Genomic DNA, 11,271 nt, shown 5'->3' on the forward strand with positions numbered 1-11,271 from the left:
AGTTGCAAGTAAAAGCCTTTGGTAGCGAGTTGATACAATTCCAAGTCTAGATTGTAAAAAACACCCTCAGACTTGGGAAGATGTAAAACTTTTCGTTTTTATTCTATGCATTTTATTTGCCAATATAAAGTCTGTTGTTACTGAGTAAACTTTTTTAAAGAATGTCTTTGGTGGGGTAATTGGTATTATAGAAAAGAAATACAAAAACTGTGGGAGCCATGCCATTCTGAAGAGGTATATTCTACCTGTAAGATTCATGGGAAGATTGTTCTATTTAATTAGATCTGCTTTCCTATTGTTGACTAATGGAATAAAGTTATCTTTATATATATGTTGTTTGTTGTCACTTATTAAGTATCCTAAGTATGTCATATTTTGTGTGGTCCACTTAAAGGATTGCTGTAGATCGTGAGTTATTCCTTTTCCTATTGACATTATTTCATTTTTTCACGTACATTTTATATCCTGAGATTTTAGAGTATTCTGAAAATATTTTTAACAAAGGGGGCATTTAATATTCACTATTTGTCGGGTATATTAGCATATTTATATAATATGTTTATTAAATGCATTATTTCAGCTGGAAAGTTGAAAGCTTCCAACGTTTTGAATAGAAAAGGCCATTCAAGACGGTTGAAAGCCTTTTCGGCATTAACAGCCATTATTGATGAATCTACATCTTGGTTTTTATCATTTTGCATTAAACTGAAACATTTTCTTGTATTTGTTTGTAAGTGTATATTTTTTATAAACCTATTTGATTGATATGTATCAAGTCTGGTAAGACTTTTGCCATTCTATTGCTTATTATTTTATTGTCACAATTTATTAAACTTATGGGTTTATAATAAGCAGGGAACTCTGCAGATTTTCCTGGTTTTAATATAACTGAAATAACTGTTTGATAAATGGAAGTAGGAAGTACTGAATTGAGTGATATATGTGTTGTCATTTGTGTAAATTTTTGTCCCAAAATGTTGAAAATAATTCTATGGGAAAGCCATCCATTCCTGGTACTTTTCGCCGCGTGACTGTTTTAACAGTATCTAATATTTATTTCTGGGTGCTCTGTTTTTAGTCAATCTTATTTGTCTGCTGATAATATCTTCATTGTTGTTGAGTCGAAGAAGCCTATAGGATCCATCCAAATGTTGTTGAATTCTGATTTATATACATTTTCATCGATTCAGTTGAGCCTTCTCAATACTTAACACCACTCCAGTCATTTCAACAAGTCACAGTTCTTGTCCCCAGTCGCTTGGTGCGGAGAAACACAATTTTTTTTACACGATTCCAATTTCAGTCACTTTCACCGACCCAACATTCCCCAACCAACCTGACACCACATATGGATCTTCCAGAAGGCAAGGATCCATTCTCTCCAAAAATCTCACTCCAACTGGGCCAATGCTCCTTATAGGACACATCACTGCACTCTATATTTCATTAGTCCCTAATCTGTGGATTTCACATAACTGGGCAGGGGTGCAGCCATGTGTGGGCCTGTGAGGGCATAGCCCCCCCCCCCCCCCCACTGGGGAGTCAGAATTAATTTTACCTCACAAAAGGGCTTTATTACAGACAGAAATATTCCACAGTTTTATCAGCTGTCCGAGTGGCTGGTCTCAGACGATCCCGCAAGTGAAGAAGCCATAGGTGGAGGTCCTGGTCTGGCGTTGTTACACATGGTCTCCGGTTGTGAGGCCAGTTGGACGTACTGTCAAATTCTCTAAAACGACGTTGGCTTATGGTAGAGAAATTAACATTACATTTTTGGCCAACAGTTCTGGTAGACATTCCTGCAGTCAGCATGCCAATTGCAAGCTCCCTCAAAGACAGCTGTGGCATTGTGTTGTGAGACAAAACTGCACATTTTAGAGTGGCCTTTTATTGTCCCCAGCACAGGGTGCACCTGTGTAATGATCATGCTGTTGACAATCAGCTTCTTGATATGTCACACCTGTCAGGTGGATGAATTGGAAAAGCATAAGAATCTGTGTGCTCTCGGATAGTAATAATAGTTCATATGGTGCTCTTCGATGTCCCAGGTCTGTGGCATTGATGAATACATCATTTAATGTTTACTTAAATTCAGATGTTTATATGTTATGAATAAAAGGCATTATGCATTATTTACTATTTTGATTTCTTTAAAACAATGTAATTGTTAAAGTTCAGGTGTTTGATGTGATTGACGGGTGACTAGGTGCATTCTTGTCAAATAAATATGCTTATTCATTCATGATTATGGATACATTCTGTAAAGAGTTCATCTGGATTTGAATCTGCAACAGAACATGTCAAGTTAGTTCTGAATTGCTTTAATACAGCAGTACATTCTGACACCATTAATTGAAATAGATTTGACCTCGTCCATATAGATGGTAGAAATGATAAGGGATTAAATCAAGACCTCCACTGGCTGAAGGAGAACAGGATCTGGTAATATAAGGGTATGTTGCTAATAACGTCTAGCTAGCTAACTATATAGCTTTTTTGCAACAACAACAAAAAGTTGCCTAGTATTCATGACATATAAATATCTAACTGCTACTAAGATATTATTATGTACAAGACAGAAGAACAAATGCATGAATAAGACAACAAATATTAGATAAATAAAACATGGAACAGTAAATGAAAATGTTCAATATATCTTTCGTTTTCACGTGATGCACAAATTGTATAGAAATGCATTTGTAAAGTTTCTAAATAAGGTTTGTAAGAAAATATTGGCATGCTGTAGGACTAATTCAAGGAAGGTTTGCATAGGATAGTTTTCAAACCTCAATAGTTATAAAGTAAATGGTAGCATACATTTAATTCTAGGATAATAATTCCAGTGTGTTTTACTCATTTCTACATAAAGGAAATGTCATCTCTGTCATATATGAATGAATTGTTCATTAAATATTTAAGACACCTTGCTTAAAGTAGGCCTAATGAGTTGTTTATTGTTGTGACATGTAAATCATGAAGAGGACCAATACTTAAAAAAGCAACCAATATCATAAACAAATTGTGGACGTTGAAAAAACATGTTTTACACAGACTAAAGTATGGTTCATTTATTACATTATTTTTTATTAAAACAGCACAATTATTGAAGCATAATTATGTCAGAGTATGTCAAAATGCACAATTCAAAACGCACATCTCTAAACCAATAATCCCACAGCATAAATATTAATGAAAAACACAGCAAATAGATTGGACCCATTGAGAGATGCTTTGGCAATAACTACACCCTGCCATACAACAAATCTCAGCGGTCTTGCAAAATGCCCTTTAATAAATTAAATACCCTTGTTCTACTATTTAAAATTCTGTATGTCTATAAAAAGTCAGATCCCACACACATAGACGTGTCCTCAATCTCAATATAAGGCTCTGAAGGAATTTAAAATGTAAATGAGCTCATTTTCAATTGTATGCAAGTTGAAGTTCATGCTCTGATAGCATGATATACCACTTGCAGCGCTACTTATTGACTTGACTGACAGGGAATATCCTCCTGAGAGGACTCCTCCATTAAGGATGAGTCACAGGATTTATCATCCAAAAGGATATTTTCTGATGTCACATTGCTGCTACACATTTCCTCAACACTTTCCACCACCTCAGTGCATTGACTAGTGTAAACTGTTTCACCATTGTTATGGTGTTGCCCATTAGCACTCTCCTCTAGCCCCTCTACTGTCGCGCATCCACACTGACCCTCATCACCCATAGCCCCACCAGAGAACCTTTCAGACGTGGTTGCATTGACCAAACCTCTGCTCTCCTCCCCCTCAGAGCTTCGCCCTTCCCCTGCTTTCTGACAGTTTACCATATCCCTGTCCTCAATTTGTTGTGTTGTCGCCTGTATCTCAGACAGATACCCCTCGTTTTGACAAGGCTCAGCTGTGTCCTTCACCTCCCCATCTCTCTCATCTTCTCGCTCCTCCTCCACTACAACATAGCTTTTTGGCCTCACAGTGCAGCTCCATTCCTCTCCCTCAGTAACACGGTGCTCCACGTTGGTGTCAGGCTTCTCACTGACGAGCTCAGCTTCACAATCTGTCTCCTCGTCAGTCTCAGTCTCTGTCTCAGAGTCAGACAATCCCTCGGCCCCCATGATGACCGTGTCCCCTGAGCCGTGGCTGTCTGTGCTGCTGCAGGAGTGTGTGTCATCTTCAGCCGGTCTGCTGGGCTCCTTCTCACTGTATTTTTCATCCGTTACCAAAATGTGTTCCTCTTTGTGATCCCTTTGCACCTCTAAGTCATTTGCTACTTCAAGGGAACTTCCCCCAGAGCTGAAAATGATCCCCTGTCTCAGGTTATCACTACTCTGGAACAACATATTCCCCATGCCCATATCAAACTCTTCATCTAGTGGAGCACCATCCTCAGCCGCACTCTCTGGATCCCACAGCTCACCTCCCTCCTCCTCCTCATTCTCTGAATCAGGTGCTGTGTGCTTCCGGATGCATTTCACTGCATCCCAGAGGGACTTTGGGTATTCGGGCCCCTCTCTATGTGTGGTGGGTGTGGTAGATGAGGACAGGACATGGGTAAAGGACTTGACCAGTATCTCTGGACTCTGGGGTCTAGAGGAGGGGCCTGGAGGGGGAGGAGATCTGGAGGGGGAGAGTGGGACTGAGGGAGATGGAGATCTGGAGGGGGAGAGTGGGACTGAGGGAGAGGGAGAACTGGAGGGGGAGAGTGGGACTGAGGGAGATGGCGATCTGGAGGGGGAGAGTGGGACTGAGGGAGAGGGAGATCTGGAGGGGGAGAGTGGGACTGAAAGAGAGGGAGGGGGAGATCTAAAGTCGGAGAGTGGGACTGAGAGAGAGGGAGGGGGAGATCTAAAGTCGGAGAGTGGGACTGAGAGAGAGGGAGGGGGAGATTGAGAGGGGGAGAGTGGGACTGAGAGAGAGGGAGATCTAGAGGGAGAGAGGGGGACTGAGAGAGAGGGAGGGGGAGATTGAGAGGGGGAGAGTGGGACTGAGAGAGAGGGAGGGGGAGATATAGAGGGAGAGAGGGGGACTGAGAGAGAGGGAGGGGGAGATCTAGAGGGAGAGAGTGGGACTGAGGGAGAGGGAGGGGGAGATCTAGAGGGAGAGAGGGGGACTGAGGGAGAGGGAGGGGGAGATCTAGAGGGAGAGAGGGGGACTAAGAGAGAGGGAGGGGGAGATCTAGAGGGAGAGAGGGGGACTGAGAGAGAGGGAGGGGGAGATCTAGAGGGGGAGAGTGGGACCGAGGGAGAGGGAGGGGGATCAGGGTGAAGAGGTAAGCTTATATCTGATGGAGAGAGTAGCACTTCCTCAGGAAGACAGAAGGGATCTGTGTTAGATTCAGGAGGAGCAGATTGAGAAGTAAACTGGGAGGGTAAAGTCAAGAAGTGATGAGAGGGAGATGAGGATCTTGAATTAGAGGGGGAAGTAATATTTAAAGGTGAGTGTGGGGGAGAATCAGGGTAACTTTGCTGTGGGTTGAGGCACTGAGAGATGGGTGGGGAAAAAACAGCATCACCAATTTCACCTGACCTGAAGGCACTGACCTGAAGGCAGTGTTTGAATGGGGGCACATGTGTGGTATCTGTCTTCTGTGAATACATTACCTGTATGTCAGGCAGACCATCACTGGAATCCTGCACTGAGAAATCACATGTCTGTTCTCTCACCTCCATCTTGGGCTCTACAATTATGTCTGGTGAAGACTGGGCATCTAAAGTGACACCAGCCTCTGTAACTGAAATGTCATCTTTAGCTTGACCAATCTCAGGTGATGCCTCTGACACTGACTCCTCCAGAGTAATCATGGGAAGGACCTCAAGGGAGTCATTGTTGTCATTGTTTGGCTGTGGCGACTCATCCTCCTCTGTTTGATCCAGAACACTAGAGCTAAGAAGAGGGATCCCCAAAATCCTTTCAGCACGCTCCTCCAATGTCTTATTGTCAGGGATTGAAGGTGAGGGCGAGAGCCAGAGCGATTCAGGGAGTTGGCTTGTGTCCTCTCTCTGCTGAGGTAAGTACGTTTCAGTGAAAGGTATGTCAGAGGGAGTATGTTGATCTTTATCCACATGCTCTTCTACATCTAGCTTTTTAAAATCAATCACAGGCTCTTCATTATCTAACAGGGGGCAGACCTGGGCTGATATATCAGTGCTCTGTTCAGGTGAAGTATTTACCTTGACTTGGTTATGTATTGGGTTAAGGTCGATAGGGGAGCTTGGGTCTAGACCAGGCTCAGCTGGGTCACTAGGAGTTGGTGAGCACAAATACTGGACATGTTCTTTTTTAGGAGGGAAAATGAACTCCACTCTGACTACAACACAAGTTGCGTCGATGACCAGAAGACCACTGCTGCCGTCAGACTCTGTGTCTCTCTTGAACTCCAATCGCCTCACTTCAACATCAAGGGGATGATTGCCATCATCAGGGCTATTTCCTGTACGATCGTCATTCAGATCCTTACCTGGTTCGCCCTCCTTCCAGGTACCCTTCAAATAGCAAGGTGAGGGATTGTCACTCTTGACTCGGCCCATGTAACTGGGCTCCCTCCATAAGGGATACTTGACTGACACAGGAGCCAATGTCTGCATCCCTTTTCTCCTGGATACAGGGGATGAAGCACCAACCTGGGTGCCTTCTGGCAAAGCAACTTCACTGTCCGTCGTACTGGGCAGGCTTTGACAGTCTCGTTCTTCTCCTTGAAGTCTTGGTCTGCTCTGAATGGCCCTGAGAAGCTCCTCCCTGTGGGCTGCTACTTGCTCAATTCCCATCCATTCTAGTGCCCCCTTCAGTTTAGGTTTGAAATTGCTGTCTCTTTTGTAGGCAGGGGTCTGGGCTGGAGCACTGGACTCATGCTGGAGTGATGGCACAGCTGAATCAACTTCATCTGCAAGCTTATGCGATTCATTAATGTCACCACACTCCTCTAGGCCTCTAGATACCCCGCTTACCTCAGTGTTTGACACAGTTGTAAGAGGTGAGTTGGTGAAGAGAGGCAGGGAAAGGGTTTTTAGTGGTTCTTCAGGAGAACTTGACAACCCTGCCGCTCCACCCATGCGAGACACCAAGCAAAATATGGTCTCCCCTCCTCTGCTTTTCTTTAGACTGACTTTCCTTTCCATGGTGGCACTGAGGTTGGCCATCTCACAGATGTTGGACGTCTGAGGCTGTTGTGGGGACTGCAGCAGAGGTGAGAGGCTATCAGATCGGATGTTCTGTGGATGGGGAGAAGAGCCTGTCCATTGACCAACTACAGCATGTCCTTGCTGCCTATATCCTCCAGGATCAGACCAGGTCCTCTGCTTCCAATCCTCTTTTGTAAACGTATCTCCCCCTCCCCTCTCCCTATGAAAGTCTAGTACAGAGTAGTCTTGCTTCCTTGGAGTAGGCAGTGTGCAGTATACGGGTCTGCTAGCTCCCTGATTCCACCCTGCGTACACAGAAGCCACTGCTTTTTTAGTGGTATATTTCTCAGCATGTTGCATTACTGGTGAAATGTTATGTGGGGCGTTATAAGGCGGAGGTGGAATGTAGCCTGGAGGTTGACTAAACACCCTCTTCTGGTAGCTTGTCTCATTCTCCTTGGTGTCTGATGGGTATGTTGTATCAGGAATAACAGGCTGAGACAAGCAGTGGGACATTGTTTTCTGTGTGTCCCTTCTCTCCCACTGTCCCCATTCTCTCGGCTGAGGTAGTCCCGCCAGATGTATTGCACTTGCTCTGTGTTCTGTTCCACCTCTGTTGCCCCATGAATCTTTCTCCAGCACTCTCTCACTCTCCTGCGGCCCCTGGGCTCCCCATAGCCCTGCCTCCAGGCGTCTCTTCCTGGGGAGTGAGTGGCTGTAGCGCGCCGCCCAGGCCTCCAGCTCCCGATAGCTAGTGTCGCTCAAACTCCTCTTGGCTGGCTCTCTCCTGTAGCGGACAGGACTACAGGGCTCCCACCTCCTCTGCAACCCCTCCCTCTGCATCCTCCTCTCACACTCCCTTTCCCTCTCCCTAGCTGCTGCTCTATGAGCCTCTCCCACCAGCCATTCTCGCTCTCTTTTCTCTTGAGCCTGATAGTCCCTTAAACCGTGAAGCTGTCGAGGCTGGCTGTCTAGAGCAAAGGGGAAATGAGGGGCAGAGGGTGACAGGTCTTGATCAGTCCAGTTGGTATAGTCCTGTAGGACCCCTCCGGTCCTAGAACCTGGTACTGTCCAACAGCTGGGCTCCCTGCCCCGGTCTTGCCGCTCACAAAGGTACGGTTGAAAATCTGCTGCCTGATGCTTGTCCTGATATCTGTGGATATAACAGAGTAGAAAATAAAACATGGACATTACCCCCATACCGAGCATTTTAGGACACAGTGTAGTAACATGTTACAAAGACATCTAATAACCCATATAGACAATAAAGAGCATATTGCATAATATAGTCAATTCTGGTTAAACCATCTTTACTTGTAAATCAAATGTATTTTTGTATGAATACAAACAACCTTATTTACATGATCTTTATGCGATACTATTGCAAGCAGGTTTCTTTTGTTTAGGATTATGAACATTCTGCCCTGCTTCTGTTCGCAGTCAAAGAGACATCAAAACAATCTAAACAGACTATAGCTATTTGTTTAGGTTTCTCACAGAGACAAACACACTACCACCTTGAAACAGCTTAAAGTGAACTGAACTCACGCATGTGCAAAGTGCCGTCCAGGAACAGTCCCAAATTTGGCATACTGGGGCGGTTGCCCCTGACTACCAGACCAGAACTCCATCACTCTAGGTTTGAAACCATGGACTGACTTCTGAAATTATTGTAGAAGGAAAAAATGATGTTATTGTTTTATCCCTAATGTATGCCTTTTTGACTACAGAATAGCTCTTAGAATTTTGAAAAATATGTTTTCTCTGTTTCATCAAATGAGATGCAGTTTCACTATTGAAAACTACACTTTTATAGTCCAGACTTGCATACAAATGTCAACAAGTGTGTGTTTGTATAAAGATGAAATCAAAATATAGTTATAGCACATAATAATCCAACGACTGTCACATCACACATACCGCTGGTCAGCGCGTCTGGATGAAGGTCCTTGCTGTTAGGGTATGGTCTGATGCTGTCCACGCCAACTGGGCAGCTTGTTTAAAAAGAGAATGTTATTGAGCCCCCCCTCCTCATGCCACACACCCTCACTCCCCTGTCAGCGCCAGAGAGGCCTTCCTCCTCTTGTGCACATCCAACTTTCCCAGTCAAAACATCACAGTGGAATTCTTTAATTAAAGTATTTTAAAAGGCACAGTCTCCTGGTCAAAACAAACATCCCCCACTCAGTCACCTTCTGTAGACTGACAGCTAGAAGGATGAGAGAAGTGGGAAAATGGACTGTGTCTGTACATACAAATGGACCAATGTGGCATAGTAGTTCAAAAAACAACGGTTGCTCCCAAACGCTTACTTCAGCGTTTTTTGGCTGAGGTCAATTGTTTGGGGGCGACAAAGGCTGTCCGCCATGAATTTATTGGGACTGAAAAACTGAAAGCATGGAGGTCAGATTGAGGATTAGGGACTGCAGGGGTGGAAGATTTGAGGATGACACTATACAAGATGATATCTTTCCAATGATGTCCTCCTGTCGGAACTAGAAGCACAAGCATTTCGCTACACTCGCATTTACATCTGCTAACCATATGTGTATGTGACCAATAAAATTAGATTTTGATTTGAAATAACTTGATTGTCATGTTTGCTTGTACAATTCTGAAATGACACTGATGGTTGACATGCTTCACTTTGTTGATGTGCTTAAAAGTGACTGACATTACAAAACAAAGTACAAAAGCACTGTAAGAAGCATTACAACAAGTCATCATTTATACCGACAAAGCAGACAAGGAGATTACGTTGCACTTTTCTTTTTTTTTACATTTAATTTACATTATTTCTTTGAAGTTTTGCTGCCAAATCAATCATTTGATAATTAAAAAAATAAAAATAATTTATCTTACAGGCACAGTAGGCATTTGAGAGTAATGCATATAAAATTGTATTTTATGTTGTACCACAAGTTACTTCTCGTCCAACCTGCGTTGGGCATTATCGTTACAATTAAGGTCTATATCAATGTTGATCAAAGGATTATTACACACACAGTGAATGACAGTTTCTAGTTTGGGGACTCTGTGGATAGCTGGTGGAGAGCAGACTCTGAATATAGATAGGGATCTGTTGTTTTGTCGGGAGTGCTATAGCACAGAGAGAGATGGAGGGGGGAAGACCGCCGGTCTCTCTTTCTTTGAAACTCTCCAGCGGAACAAACAGGCTTTTCTTTTCTGAACAGAAACTCTGCACATCAGCAGAGAGCAGAAGAGAGAGGGGATGAAGTATGTACAGGCAGGGGGGGGGCAGAATCTGTCGATGTTGACAAAAAAGTTCTGCAAGTGGACGGTCATGGTATAAACAATATTTTAACCAGTAATCAACAACCCCTTCAACCTATACAATATAGCACTTCATCAAACTGGATCAAACACAACTTCACATGATTTGACTGTAGTAACCTGACAAAGACAAGAAAAGTATCTGTGCACTGCTTTTACTGCTCACAAAGTATTCTTTTATCTCTGTTTCTTACTTCAACATGAACACATATTGGTATAACCTCCCTGTGGCTCAGTTGGTAGAGCATGGTGTTTGCAACGCCAGCATGGTGTATGCAGGGTTGTGGGTTCGATTCCCACGGGGGGCCAGTACAAAAAAAAATGCATGAAATGAAAATGAAATGTATGTATTCACTACTGTAAGTCCCTCTGGATAAGAGCGTCTGCTAAATGACTGAAAAATGTGTATATTTGTGTAAAATAACAGTTGGGAATATTAAAAGCTGAGAGCGGAGCTGTTGCTCTTTAATGTCTATTCAAAAGTCTCTCCTTTGGTATCCAGCACCTACAAAAGGTTTTTGTATGTGTGCAAGTTCTTCCTTTTCTCTCTAACCATAGTAATGTATCAGGGTATATGTGTTCTGGCAGTAAAATACTAGTAACAGTCATGTACTTGTCTCAGAGAGGATGTCTAGAAGACTCCCTCTTGACCAGAGGATTCAGAGTCAGGCACTGTTGTGTTATTCCCCTCCAAGTCTCAACCTATTCAACTGTTCATCACAGTCTCCCAACCCTACCCAGTCCCATTGTGGTCACTACTTCCCTCTCTGAGTAGCGCGGTAGATGTTGATGTTCTGTGTGGGGTAGCGGTGCAAAAGCTCTACATGGAACCTTCTACGGAGGCAGAGTGTCTCAGT

Source organism: Salmo trutta, chromosome 14 (genome assembly GCF_901001165.1).
Source record: "Salmo trutta chromosome 14, fSalTru1.1, whole genome shotgun sequence".
Lineage (NCBI taxonomy): Eukaryota > Metazoa > Chordata > Actinopteri > Salmoniformes > Salmonidae > Salmo > Salmo trutta.